Source organism: Protopterus annectens, chromosome 5.part0 (genome assembly GCF_019279795.1).
Source record: "Protopterus annectens isolate FY-2018-M chromosome 5.part0, PAN1.0, whole genome shotgun sequence".
NCBI classification, from domain to species: Eukaryota; Metazoa; Chordata; order Ceratodontiformes; family Protopteridae; genus Protopterus; species Protopterus annectens.
In genome coordinates this window covers 1606518551-1606534857 of record NC_056735.1, presented here as the reverse complement: position 1 = coordinate 1606534857, position 16307 = coordinate 1606518551, and positions in this window count along the sequence as shown.

Genomic DNA, 16307 nt, shown 5'->3' with positions numbered 1-16307 from the left:
TGTACGTTAAAATGAATGCTGTTGTAAGGGTTGTGGAGTCACAATCAAATGTGTCTCATGGAAATGTTTACGTTTCACTGTCAGGATTGTGTAGTACACACCTATATGTACATATCTACAATCAACCCATCAGTGACAACGCACAGGATTGAATGCCAGCACAGAAGACAAATTTCATCAGAAAGGTAATACAGTTTAGGTTCATAGTTTCATAGGTGTTTACTAGGCTAAGAAACACATGGGCTTCTTTAGGCCTAGCCATGCAATCCAAATCTCTGACAAGGTTTGATACCCTTGATAAGTGTAAACAGGGGTTTGGGAGATGAAACAGTTACATGCAGGGGTCTGGGGGATGAACCATTTACAGTTTGCTGGTGTCCATTAGAGACATAGGTCCAAAACCAGGGATGAATGTCTTGTTCCCCATGCAATTGTGTAACTTACACTTGATTTGCATTAGGGCAGAACTCTGCTTCACATGGATGGGGAGCCTGGTCCATATAGGGTGCAGTCTTACAAGTACACATACCTGTCTCTCCAGCATGTCCTATTTATACCACAGGCAAGGTGTAGGTCTATAAAATGCGTAATTCTGGTGCTATTTGTTTTGTGGATATGCAGGAGGTCCAGAGCGGGGTCTGACAATGCCTTCCTTGTATAGCAGGCATATATCTCCCCTCCAAAACCTGTAGAAGACAAAATACAGGGATATGGCCTTGATGTGGTTTGCATAGGACATTTTACTTACACTCTGTACTAGTTTAGTGAGAAACCTCTGGGGATGTTCCAGTTGTTGAATATGCCTGGTTAGGTACATAACAAAGGGGCATTGAAATCATTGATAGGTCTGATGAATGCCAAATACAGTGGAACAATGACTTCCTTGAGCTTAGATGCCATACCTTTGTTTATAAGTTGGGCAACATAGAATGATTTCTCCAGTACTGTAGACACGTGACAGTCATAGGCTAGATTACTATCTATGTGTGTCCCTAAGTCCCTGACTACTGGGTCAACTGTTAGAGGTGTGCTGTCAATATGACAGTTACCAGGGGTGTATGACTTCCCAAAGGATAGTATTGTACACTTCTTGGCATTTAGTGTTAGGCCATACCTCTGTCACCAGTTGTATGTTTGTGTCAGACCCTTCTGGACACTATTTGTTTCAGTGAAGGATTCAATGACAGCTCCTAATTTGCAATCATCTGCAAATTTAGTCAGCCAGAGACCACTGACAGTGGCCTTGACTTCAGGGAAGTAAATGCCAAAAAGGAGAAGTCCAAGGACTGATTCGTGAGGGAGTTCACTTGTGACTGGCTTCTTTGTAGAGGTGGACTCCCCAGTGCTAAGTTCCTGGGTCTTTTCTGTGAAACGGTTGGCTATACACCTGCTGACATACTAGTTTGTACCTAACCTCTTGAGTTTGTCAACAATGCCTGATGGGGGTATAGTGCCAAATGTCTTGTCATGCCAAGGTAAGCAGTGTGAACCATTTTTCCATCATCCATTGCTTTGGTTACCTTCTCTAATAGGTCCACCACTTTGGGTAGGCATGATCTGTCCTTGATGAAACAAAACTGGGTTTGGTCCAGTGTCTGAAGGTGTACTACATCTCTATTGATCATTTCCATGATAATTCTTTCCATGGATTTACATATAAGAGTAGTGAGACTTCTGGGTCTGTAGTCTTCTGGGTCTGTAGATTCCCACATTTGTGCAGAGGGATGACTATCGCTGTTCTATGTTCATGAGGCATGAAGCCTGTTTTGGCTGCAGTTAAATAGTAAATCCAGAGGCCTTGATAGGTCATGTTTCATGCTATTTAGAAGACATCTGGGATATTGTCTGGGCCCAATAATGCAGTGTACGTGGTCATAGAGAGAGAGAGAGAGAGAGCATTAAAGACCTGTCTGCTAGTGATAGTAGGAATACTTACACTGGATGTTTTTTCCTAAGCGAAGGTTAAGGGGAGTGGTAATGTTGGGGCTGAATTTATCAGCCAGGAGGTTTGCTATGTCTTCTCACTCATTGCAGATGGTTCTATTTACAATGAGATGTGCACACAATTGTGCATTGCCTTCGAGGTTCCGGACGTAGCTAAAGTATGCTTTGTGGTTGTTCTTGGCCTGGAGCCTGAACTTACCTCAACTTTGACTTTGGTAAACTTCAATTGCCCTGTTTTTTTTTTTTTTTTTTTAGTTTGATGGGAGTGCTGTTATCCTGCTGTGTGTTGCACCAACTAAGTTTTGTCACAAGTCTCTTCCTTCTGTTTTACAGCCTATTGATTCTGTGATTCCACCATGATGGCTTGATTATGAGTTAGTTCTGTACTTCTCCCTGTTGGGTATGACTGCCTCTATGCGGCTATTAACATGTTCATACAGGGTTTCTGTGAACACTTCTGCATAGGCCACAGTGTTCTCAATGTTTATGAGGGCATGAAATTTTGCCAGGGTATATTCCATGTTTAGTTGGGGGTCCATGTTTTATTTTTACTTCAAAGAAAAACACTTTGTGTTCACACCTTACCAGGGAAGACATTACAGTATGGGGTTTGCATGACTCTCTCATATTGGTGAGGACCATATCCAGTAAGTTTGAACCCCAGATTGGGGTATTGGCTATCTGGTCCAGGAAGTTTATGTTTACCAAATCCAGGAATCTCTATGCCTATATCTTTGGTGTCATATAGGATTCCCATTTAATAGTGGGGTAATGAAAGTCACCCATGAATATGGTATTGAGTTGGATGGTTAGTGTTTCTATTAAGTTTAAATACATTGTATGCATTTCCTGGGTCATAATGGGGGCCTATAGCTTGCATGGAAGTAGTATTGGATCTTGCTTACAGTGATTTGAACATGGAGCAGCTCAAGTACATTGTCCTGTTTGACCAGCCTTGAAGTATCTTTAGTTTTGATGTACATAAAGACACCTCCACCTTTAGTCCCTGCCTGTGAAGTAGCAGGTCTAAATGTGTGGAAGGCATAATAACCTTGCACTGTTGGTGTGCTCTTTGTGGCTTTAAGCCATGTGTCTGTAACCACACAAACATCATCACTCTCTAGGGAGAAGACATCTTCTAAGGAGTGGAGTTTTATGTTTAGACTCCTAGCATTTAGCAGTAATACCTTCAGATTTTCTTGTTTTTGATTTGCCATGCCTGAAGTAGTTTCAGATTGGTATTGCCTACAAAAGGCACTATGGGCAAAGACAGTTTTAGCTAACATTAAAATGCCTAGAGGGCAGAGTTGCAGACCATCCCTGCCAAAGCAGCCTAGTCTGTTGAATATGTCCTTCCATGCTGACACATATTGCACCCCCTTAGAATGACACCAGAAACCAAGCCAGTTAGTAACAACAGTGATCTTTGTTCGTACAGTGGCATTATCCTTGGAGAATGTTTAACGCTGCCCAATGTTAGGCTCACACCAGCCGGGATACATATTCCAAGACCTCAAATATGTCTCTCTATGTATAATATAACTGAGTCATATCATAACATCATAGAAAGTTACTAGGCTAATGGCCCTAGGGCCGCTTACAAGCTTAGCCAAGTTGTACTCTTATTTCCACTATCAGCACCAATTGCCTCTGTCCAAGAGGAACCCAGGTGGAACCCCCTTGGTAATTGTCCACATTGCATTTGAAGAAGGCCAATGAGGTGCTCTGTTTGACATGAAGTGGGTGTCCATTTCAAAGGTGTGGCAACCTCTGGGAGACAAATCTGACCCTTCAGCATATTCTACTAATGTCACATACCAGGTTAAAGTCTTTAGAGTGAGTAACCTGTGCACCATTTGATTGGTGGATATGCAGCATTTCCAATAAAGCATGGTCAAAGATCACCTTATATGCAAGGCATAGATCACCTTTGAGTAGTCTGTATGAAACAGAATAAAATGACAGTGATTTCAGATGATCCACATAGCACAGATGCTGAAGACCTTCAATTATCCTTGTGAGGAACCTTTATGGTCTCTCCAATTGCTGCAAGTGGTTGAAAAACTGCATACCAAAAGGGGCATTGTATTCCAACACTGGCCTGATGAGGGGAGAGTACATAGAGGTTATAATGTCTTGTATTTTCTGGAAGCAATGGTCTTACTTATGAGATGAGCAATATAGAATGTCCTTCTTACCACTGTGGAGACATGGTGATCAAAGGTAAGGTTGTTGTCAACCTGTGTGCCTAGGTCTCTCACCAGTGAGCGCATAATTAGGGTTTTGTTACTGATGTGGTAGTTAGCAGAAACATCACACTCACTGAGACGGATGATAATACATCTTTTTGTACAGAGGTAGGCCATGACTTTGGCATCGGTCATTTGTTTGTGTAAGACCCTGTTGTAGGATGTTCATAACGTTTGTAGATTCTATTACCACTCCCAGTTTGCAGTCATCAGAAAACTTTGGCAGCCACAGACCTTTAGTTTTAGCTTGTACTTTGGAGAACTAGATTCTAAACAGTAGAGGTGCCAAGACAGATCCTTGTGGAACACAACTGGTCACAGGTCTGCTGATGAAGGTGAATTCCCCTATTTTGACTATATGTGTTCTATCAGTGAGAAAATTAGCGACCCATCTAATGATATAAGAGTTGATGCCTAGCTGGGTGAGTTTGTCAATGATGCCTAAGTAGGGGATAGTGTCAAATGCCTTGGCTAATTCCAGGTAGGCTGTATAAAGTTCTTCTGGTTTTAGTGTGGCCATATCTGTGTTGGTGGTGTTTTTTATTTTTTTGTGTTAGTGTCAAACACCTTGGCTAAGTCTAGGCAGGCTGTATGCATAGATTTCCCCTCATTCACAACCTTGGTCACTGCCTCAAAGAAGTCCACTATGTTTAACAGGAATTATTTCCCTTTGACAAATCCAAATTGAGTAGGGGCAAGTGTTTGGAGAATACTTACATCTTTGTTGATAAGGTCCATGATGATTTACTCCATAGCCTTGCAGATAAGGCTAGTCAGGCCTATAGTTTTATATATATATATATATATATATATATATATACATATATATATATATATATATATATATATATATATATATATATATATATATCTGTGTATATATATATATATATATATATATATATATATATATATATATATATATATATCTGTGTGTATATATATATATATATATATATATATATCTGTGTATATATATACATATATATATATATATATATATATATATATATATATATATATATATAAGTATTTATATTTTATAGTTTATAGGTCTAAAGTTTCTAGGGTCAGTGGAAGCGCAACCTTTGTGCCAGGGAATAATGGTGGCCATTTTCCATTCATATGGGGTGAAACCAGTGCTTAGACTATGATTAAAAAGAGTACCCAATGGTGTTGCTCATTCTTGTTGGAGCCCATGTAGGAGGCAACCTGGGATGTTATTAGGTCCCATAGCTGCTGTGTTTTTGGACTTAGAGAGGGCATCTATAACATGATATTTAGAGATACAAGGTAGGGAACAGGTGGTAGGGATGTTATGGGATACATGTAGTGGGGACAGAGGAGTGAAGTTTTTACAGAACTTGCCAGCTGACAGGTTCTCAGCTCAAGTACGAACAGTGTTCCACCTCACAGAGGGGTTCCCAGTGGGAGTGGGTGTACACCAGGGTTCAGGTCTGAGCCCACTGCTGTTCAAACTGGAGATGGACTCCATTAGCAAACAGGTAGGAGGGGGCAGATCAACAAAGCTGCTGTATGCAGATGATGTAGCAATACAGGCAGACTGAGCTAGACCTTCAGCAAAAGATAGGAGAATGGAATGTAAAACTGAAGGCACATGGGATGAAACTAAGCAGAGATAAGATGGTGCTAATGACAGCAAATTGGGGAAATCAGAAGAAGCTGAGAATAGAAATAGAAGGGAAGATAGTGGGACAGGTAAACAGCTTCAAGTATCTGGGAAGCATGGTTGAGGAGAAGGGAGGTCTGAATGAAGAGGTCAAAGCTAGAATTAGAGGGGCTGCAGCCAACTGGCATAGTGTGTCAGGTGTAGTCTATGACAGAAGAATGCCAAAGAAGCTGAAATGTAAGGTGTGCAAGACAGTGGTGTGACCAGTACTACCGTATGGCACAGAATCTGTGCAGCAAAAGCAGAACAGAAGCTAGAGATGATGGAAATGAAGTGGCTGAGGAGGGTGGTAGGATGCACACTGTGGGACAGATGAAGAAATAACAACATAAAAGCAGAAGCCAGAGTAGCTCCAATTGCAGAAAAGATCAAAGAGAACAGATTACAATGGTTTGGACATGTGCAGAAAAGCAGAAGACAATCTGGCGAAAAAGATTTGGGACAGACAGGAAGAAGGTAAGAGGAAGCAAGGACATCCAGCAAAGAGGTGGTTGGATTATGTGAAAGAATATATGTGACAGTCAGGCATGAGTGTTGAAGAAAGCAAGAGTGTGGCACTGAATCAAGAGAGTTGGTGACAGTTAGCACGGTACCCCAACCCCATGTAGAAAAAATTGGGAAAAAGGGAGCTCAAGATGATGTCAGTTAGCAGGTTAGCTATTCACACAGGCTCAGTATATGTGGTATCATTAACTACTAGTTCGGCACAAATCTGGTCCTTTACTTTTAGGTTACGGATGTCCTTAGTTGAGTAATCTAATTTGGAGTCATAGTTTGCTTTTCAGGACTTTACAAGAAGTTTTGTTGGTTTGGCTAAGCAGAGGAGGGAGTGTTACCAGTTTAGAGCTCACTCCCTCTTATTTTTAGACAGCAATTTCTTCCTCTTATTTTAAAGCTTGTTAAAGGCAGTTGGCCACCCAGCAGGTTTGATCTTCCTTGTGGAGCCTGTTTTGATCCTATCAGGTATGACCAAGTCAATGCAGTTAAACAGGTGTTTGTTTCAAACATTGCTGTAGAATTATGCATAGTTGCCAGTTCCATCTGATAGGGGAGGTGCAGTACAGCTATTTATACCATACTGTAAGAGGTAATGATGTGTTTGGAGAAGCATTTTAGTGCATTTGCTGCTGGGGGGATGGTGTGATAGTTATTTTGAAAGAGACTGATTTCTGCTCAGATCTCACTAGGGAAGACCTCACAGTGGGGGTGCTGCAATTGTCCACCATATTGGTAAGTACCAGATCCAGGATGTTGGCTCCCCTTGTAGGTATGTTAACCATAGTCCTGGTGCATTGAAGTTAACAAAGTCAAGTAACCTTTGGGCAAGTGAGTTCCAACACGAGTACTTTACCTGGTCAATGGATGGGTAGTTAAAGTCACCCAAAACAAGGATGTCCGCATGTATCCTGATAGACTCAAGTAGATCCAAATAAGAATAGTCGGTGTCCTGATTGATGGATGGGGTCCTGTAGATGTAAATGACTTGAATAGGTGTCCTACCTACAGTTAATTGCACCTGAAGTATCTCCAGGGAATCCTACCGTTTAACCAATCTGGAGTTGTATTTATCTTTAATGAATATCAATACACTGCCATCTTTAGTTTTCATGCCTTCAATTTGTGGTCTGAACATGAGGAAGGAGGTGTAGGCCAATATGGTTGGGGTGCTATCCACAGCCGTGAACCAGATCTCCTTAATTGCACAAATGTATAAGTGTTCCAAGGTGAAGACTGCTTCCAGTGTGTGCAGTTTCATGTTAAGACTCCCGGCATTTAGCAGCATATCCTTGAGGTTGTTGTTATATGGAGTTTTCACATCTGGAACTTTTTCCTTGAGACACTGCCTAAAAAGGACAATATGTGGGTGGCAAGAGCCTTGGCCAGTAGCAGAAATCCCAGGGATGACAGATGAAGACTATCTGTGGCAAAGCATTGAGGTCTGTTGATCATATTATCCCAGGTTGACAGATACTGGATCTGTTTAGAATGACACCATAAGCTAAGCTAATTATTGAGGTCAATCAATCTCTGTTTGTATTGAGGCATCATCCTAGGAGAAGGTAAAATGCTGCTTAAGGTTAGGGACATAGCTGCCTGAGACACATAGTCTGAGAGTTCAGTTATGTTTCTCTTCATATAATCCAGAGAGGTATATCTCAAGTCATTCACACCAAAATGGACTATGTCATAGTCACAACTGTACCTGTTTTTGGATATGTGAGTGCATGTGTGATATGGCAGATCCTGGCACCTGAATGACAGCTGACCATGACCTTCACCTTATCCAGCCTGGTGAGAGGGACATCTTTGTCTCTCAGCAATGGAATTACCTATGACTAATATTTTTTTTACTGTTTTGACTTAAGGGCATGACAGGTGAGGCACTGGTGTGAGAGCTATTATGTGTTGTATTCTGCAGTGGACATATTATATGTAGGGTGCTTGTGTTTGTGTTTGGGTGGTCTCTGTTGTTTATGTATGTTTCTGGTGAGGACCTCCACGTATGTAGGCATGTGTGATGTGGATTTGGGTGAAGTGGGAGGTGAGGTGTGCATGGTGACAACCTGCTCATTGTCATATGTACTGACTTGTGTGTGAGAGAGCATGTATTCAAGGCTGTTAATATAGTTGCATCTCTGATATGTTGAGTTTGTGTTACCTGTGTTTCAATGACATGAGTGCATGCATAATATGGCAGATCTTGGCCCCGATAAGTAACTGACCATGCCTTTCTCCCTACTCAGATTGCTGAGAGGGACATCACTGTCTCTCGCAATGGAGTCTCCAATGGCAGAATGTCGGATTGTGTGGTGGCCTACATTATGGGTTTAGAGGTTGAGCCTCCATGAGATGTAGATCTTTGTGTTGATATGGGTGTTGTATTTACAGAGTGCATTTGGGGCTGCTGAGGGTATTTGTTATCTGTACTTTGTCTATGAGGTCTTTGTGATTTATGAAGATAACATTTCACTGCCTCAGAATGTGTGTGCTTTGAATTCTGTGTGATGGGTGCGCCGTATGTACTACTGACTACCTTGTTGACATTAGGAGTACTTTCATGTGAGAGTTTTGACTCCAGTGACATTGTGTAAATACATCTATCTCATACCATATCACTTTCTTTCAGAATGAACTAGTTGTCGATAAACATGAGGCAATTTCTACATTGTCTCAGGCTGTCCATGTCCACTAAGGTGGTAACGATCATAGTGGTAAAGTTCATACCCATGGCAACAGACCCATTTTTATTGATTAAACAGTTGTATTGAGAATATCAGTTGATGTCAGGAGTATCGGTTTTACAACCATGGGGACAGTGCTTGTCATTACAGGCAAGTTGTCCTGTGTGCAGCTCAGTATTGGAGTAAATTCCATCATGCTTTCCCAGAAAAAATGTCACTCAAGGTGGCTGAGTCTGTACAGAGCACTGCCAAACACTGGAGGGGATTCTAATATGTACACCTTGAAAAGTTAAGGATGAAGTATTTAGGCCGTTATTCTGAAGTTAGAAACAAATAAGCAGTGCTTACTGGAAACAAAGAATTACCTTGTCAAAAATTATGAAAAAAGGGGAGTCACATGAATGGCTACTGCCTGGCTACTAGTACTGCTGGTCTCACCATGGCCTCACTCTGCTGGGGCACAATGGCCATTTGCTTTTTATCTCACCAGAAGCAAAACATTAGCATCAATCCCAAGATAAGAAGCCGGACACAACCTGTTTGTTGAGCCACACACTTCTCTCAGATGATGCAAGAGTCTGTAAGCTTATTGCCTTTTCTAGGTAGATGCCTTGAATAACAACAAAACCGATCAGTTCAGTTTTGAATGTACTATGCCTTGGGTTCTGAAGTTCATAGAATTTAACTAGGGTACTGACCTGAGATTGATTAGGAGCATAGCTGTTGCATTACAATATAATGTTAATGTCAGGTGACATAAATGTCCAAGGCTGGTCTAGCAAAGTCCAATGTGGAAATGATTCACAATAATATTTATTTGCTTGGGTGTTTTAATATTTTTAACATTGTAATATTTAAACATTTTTAAAGTTTTATTTATGTAATATATGTCCTTATTCTTACTGCATCTTTAAGATGTGATGAACTGATTATTTGATGATGATTATTATTAATTATCCATCTAATTGTTTTGAATTTAGTATATAAGGGATGATCAGCAACAGTAATTTGTACTCTGATGATGCCCCATGTTAGTGGGTGAAAGCGCTTAGTATCTGTGGATTGTATCGTGAATTGTCTTCTGTTTGGTCAACTTTTGTTCATTAAAAGTATTTACGAAGAGACCAGGATACAACGTTTGCTGTATTTTTGGCTTATTGGTGTGTTCTACTTTTGGATGACAAGGTTCTACTTATTTCAGCTGCCTGATCGGGTCCTGGAAGGTTTACAACTGACAGACCAACCGGAAGAGGTTTTTAAACGCTATTAACACGTTTTTGTTATAAGGTTTTTATTATAACCTTTGCATTGTGACTTTATCTATTTTCAGAAACTTGTGAAGTACTTATATCATCCTGTGTTGCCATATCAAACAGTTTCCATGGAATTTTTTGCTATTACTTTTTATTGGTGACTGAACAGTGTTTTTTTTCGTTATTTACTATTTTACGCTACAGCCCTTACCCGTTCCTGGCTAGTAGTGGATTTATTTTGACTCTGACTCACTGGCTACTATTTTTGGCATATTCCTTAGCCCCAACATGCATCGCTTGTTACAGGAGCATTTGGAGATTACTAACAAGCTCATTCAGGCGTTGCACGAGCAATGCAACAATTTGGGTGCAGAAGATGAAATTCTTATATCAGATACACAAGAACAATTATTAACCTTGCACTCTACCCCCAACACGAGCATGCAGAGGCCAGTTGCCAGGCAATGATCCAAAAGCCCTACCAGAAGCGTGATGACATCAGGGAGTGGTGGTGTCGTGGTTCCTCCTCCAAATCCGATGCCACACAACAGAGAGGAACGGAATGGAGCTGTACATACTGGATATTCCTCGTCCAACCCTTCTTCTGCTTTTATTATGGACTTAAATCATTTCCTTTTACCTCCTTCATTAAACAAGAACAATTTTGTTTCCAGAGATATGGGGACTTTGAACACCCAGATGGTTGAATTCGAAAAGACATTGAAAGCATTCAAGTCCCTTCAAATGGACAACGCGTTCTTAGAACGCTCTTTAGAACTGAAACAAGTACCCAAGGTATTACGGATTTTTAAACTACCTCACGGGTTTGAGGAAGGTACTGCAATATTTTCTGACCTTTTATCTTTGTTTGATAGAACAGGTTTTGAGTTATTGAAATTAATCATATGTAATAATTCTGAAAAATTGAACATTTTGAATGATAAGCTATGTCAGATGGACAGAAATATTAAGGCAGATTTGATGTTTGAACACAATAAATTTAGATTAGATAATATATACAAGGATATGGACAGGTACATTACCAAAGGGCTTGACATAAAGAATCACAAAATAGAAAAGGATAGTCATGATTAGAAAAACAACAAAGTTTATACACATTTTAAAGAATATAAAAATATGAAACACTATAATCAAGCCCAAGGAAACAATAATCAGGACAGACATAATCCCATGTCAGGTTTTGAACAAACACATAGAAGTAATAACAATAACAAGGAAGACTCACAATCAGTTTTTTTAGATCAGCCAGCCTTGAGGAGGTCAGAAAGAATAAGGGAAAGACAGGGCAGTCACAAATACCCCTCATACAATCACTACAACAAGGGGGAACAGAGAATGAACTCTTGGTACAGATAGAGGGTTCTAAAACAATAGATTTAAACAACAAAATGACCAATGATTTGATTTGTAACCAAGAATTTGGTGACTGTTCTATTATTACACATTTAGGTTTTAGTTTATACAATTTTACTAATCACAACTTTGGTAAGAATTTTTTAGATTTATTTAGTAAAGGTTTTAACTTTGTACCTTCATTTTATTTAGATATTGGCAGTGTGTTGATTAATTTGAAACTATACACTAGGCTTTTAAATTTAAAAACATTTTTTTATAACTCTGGTAACCCCACTCTGGATTCTGAATATTTTACTCCTAAGCGTCATAGTATTTTTATTCCCCCACAACACTATTTAATTCAGATCTTTGAGAAACTTTGTGAAAATCAAATTAGAAGAGTTTTAAATAAGAAAATGGTCACCAAACACAATTTGACATCAGCAGAACAGTTTTGCCTAAAAGAATTAACTAGTTCAGATCAATATAGGATCATGAAACCAGACAAAGGGGGTGGGGTAGTTATTATGCTCAACACTGATTATTATAAAAGGATGACAATTTTACTAGATGACAATGACATCTATGAAAAAGTGACTAGATACGAAGTCAATAGAGCATACACTACAATTGATTGGTTAATTTACGAGTATCTGATGGATGCAAGAATTGATCAAGATATTTTCAAATACATCTCCGTGGAATTCCCTATTACACCTTCAATTTTTGGGATTCCAAAAATTCATAAAGATATACATCACCCCCCATTCAGACCTATTTTGTCAGCTAAAGGCTCAAAAACAGAAGCCCTAGTGGCATTTATAGATTTTAAGTGCAAAGATATTTTGAAAAGTTTACCATATATTCTCAGAGATTCATGGCATTGTTTAGAATTGGTTAGAGAATTTTCAAAGAACTTTGATTTTAAATCTAATTTCATTATGGCTACTATAGATGTTATTAATCTTTTTCCTGTTATTCCCCATGAAAAGGGGATGGAAATGTTTGAAACATGTCTTAACACACACAAAAGATTGAATTTTTCTGACAACCATTTATTAACTGAAATGCTTGAATTGGTTTTGGAAAATAATTTTGTGTATTTTAACAAGAATTATTATATACAGAAAAAAGGAGTTGCCATGGGGGCCAGATGTGCCCCCATTTATGCCAATCTAGTTTTAGCACAATGGGAGTCTGAATTTATATTTACTAGCATTTTTGGAAGAAGATTTTACTATATCTGCGTTATTTGGACGACATTTTAATTTTCTGGGGGGGTTCTAAGGAAGAGTTTAATGACTTTACTATATTTTTAGGACAAACTACTAATTTTTTAAAATTTACTAGTCATATTTTTGACAATAATGTTGAATTCTTAGACATTAAGCTCACTGTTGTTAATAATAGAATTGAATCAAGTTTATTCAGGAAGAAAACACACTCTAATTTGTTCCTACACTTCGACAGCTGCCATCCATTTCATCAAAAAAGGAATCTGGTTAAAGGCCAGATGGTCAGACTGTCTAGAATTGTCAGTGACAATCAAGTGTTTGAACAGGAATTGGATACACTTATGAGTATGTTTTTCGCCAGAGGCTATCCTTATGATCTTGTTTTCACAATTAGTAAGGAGGTAAAAACTATGAGGTTGACCAAATACAAACCTATTATTTTATATGGAACATCAGAGGGGGTTACACCCAAATCCACTGCAGCTAGAAGTGACACATTTATTATTCAATTCAATGGTAGAACACAAGAGATTGTTAATAGTGTCCAAGAAGCATGGACTAGTGTTATAGATTCAAATGTGGAACTTTCAAGTATTTTAGGTATTACACCCAAATTCACATATAGTAAAGGGAACATCTTGAAAAACTTATTTGAAAATAATTTTAACACTGATTTGGTTAGACACTCTAGGATGAGTAAATGTGGCTTATGTCATGTATGTAGATTTATCAATGACGGTCCTTACATTTCCATTTTTAATTATGGGAAGACTCTCAAATGTCCAGGCCATTGTAACTGCAACTCCAGCATGGTCATTTACGCAGCATCGTGTACAGCTTGCCAATCATTCTACATAGGGAAAACTATTAGAAAGTTAAAAATGCGTATTATTGAACATCTAAGTGATATTAAAAGACACAAAACAACCAATATGTTATTTAATCACAGTATTAATTGTACTAATTTTAAAAGATTTTTGTTTTTTGTCATTGACAGAATACCACCTAATATACATAAAGGTGGTGATGAAAAAACTATGTTAGAAGCCAAAGAATGCTTATGGCAACTGAGGCTCAATGCCTGTAAATGGCCTGGCCTTAATGAACAAATAGCAATCACAAGCATTCTCAAACTTAGATAATATTTTATATGAACTAAAGTTATACTATTATCATTTATTGTTTGTGTATGAAATTGAATGCTTAAGTGATTATTTTTATATATAACTATGTGTTTTTACAATTCACATATTTTATAACATATTTATTATTCCAACACAACCAATTCTACATATTATGTTGACCATTACACACCATTTTATACACTAGACCACATTTTATATTTATATTTACATCCAGTATTTATATTTTATCTATATTTAAATTTATATTTATCTATACACAACATTTATAGTAACATTCACAATAATATTTATTTGCTTGGGTGTTTTAATATTTTTAACATTGTAATATTTAAACATTTTTAAAGTTTTATTTATGTAATATATGTCCTTATTCTTACTGTATCTTTAAGATGTGATGAACTGATTATTTGATGATGATTATTATTAATTATCCATCTAATTGTTTTGAATTTAGTATATAAGGGATGATCAGCAACAGTAACTTGTACTCTGATGATGCCCCATGTTAGTGGGTGAAAGTGCTTAGTATCTGTGGATTGTATCATGAATTGTCTTCTGTTTCGTCAACTTTTGTTCATTAAAAGTATTTACGAAGAGACCAGGATCCAAGGTTTGCTGTATTTTTGGCTTATTGGTGTGTTCTACTTTTGGATGACAATGTGGAAATGATCCATGTTAGTTAACAGTTTCACAGCAATTCATGCAGCCTGCCCTTTAGCAGGGTAATGGAGGTGATCTGCTTGACATGGATGTGAGGCCTACTGCAGAGCAGTGGCCACCTTTGGAAGGTACTGTTTGACCTTAGAATTGCACCATAAAGTTAATAACATCTTACATTTAAGCATCTGTCAGGTCACTGCCTAAGCATGGCCTGTTTTGACATATACACAAGCAATAATGTATTGCTAATGTCAATAGCATTGTCTGTTGAAAAGATGTGGACAGCATCACAAAGGCTGATGTAAAATACTCTAACATCCACACACACAAATGTGGCTGATGTAAAATACTGGCTATCATCCACACACCCCACGGAGGCTGCAGTGTGAATAGTCCCACTACCTATCTCTGCTTACAGAACACTGCACAGTACATACACACAAGTCGGCTGCAGCGAGTATAGAACCCATACTGACTGATGTTTATTAACTAAAGAAGACAGAACAAATTGCATACACCACTGCTCATGTGTGACATTAACATGGCTTTAGGTAATCTTATGGTAGATGACATCAGCAGGCCTGGTGGAGGACAAGAGTTAGGTGGCCTACATCACCTGCAAGGCCCAAAACAGTGCAAAACCATACCAGTTTGGAACTCACACTTGTTTTGTAGGGAGATGTACACACACTTGTACACACCAAGAAGATTGGAGTGAGATTAAAACTCCTACATATGTAGTTTTACAAACTACATAACAAAGTACTTAACACACACACGTCACAGCTCAAGTCTGACATTAATGTGACTTTAGGTAATCTTACGGTAGATGTCATCAGAAGGCCTAGTGGAGGACAAGAGTTTGGAGGCCTGCATCACATGCAAGGGCCAAAGAGTGCAAAGCCATGCCAGTTTATTAGAACTCAGTGCAGGATTCACACTTGGACTGTAGGGAGATGCAGACACAAACACACACACACACACAGACACACACACACACACACACACACACACACACACACACACACACACACACACACACACACACACACACACACACACACACACACACCAAATGGGTTGGAGTGAGATTAAAACCCCTACCTGTCTAGTTTTACAGACTACATAAAACAGTATTTAATGCATATACCACACCTCAAGTCTGACATTAACTTGGCTTTAGGTAATCGTGTGGTAGATGACATCAGAAGGCCTTGTGGAGGAAAAGAGTTTGGAGGCCTGCACCACCTGCAAGGCCCAAAACAGTGCAAAACCATGCCAGTTTGGAACTTGGTGTGGGATTCACACTTGTTCTGCTGGAAAATGCACACACTAAGTGGACTGGAGTGAGAATAAACCCCTACCTTTCTAGTTTTACAGACTACATAACACAGTCTTTAATGCATACACCACAGCTCAATTTGTGTATTAACTTGGCTTTAGGTATCCTTATGGTAGATGACATGAGCAGACTTTGTGAAGGACAACAGTTTGGAGGCCTGCATCAACTTCAAGGGCCAAAAAGTGCAAACCCATACCAGTTTAAGATTCACACTTGCTGTTTGGGGAGATACACACACACACACACACACA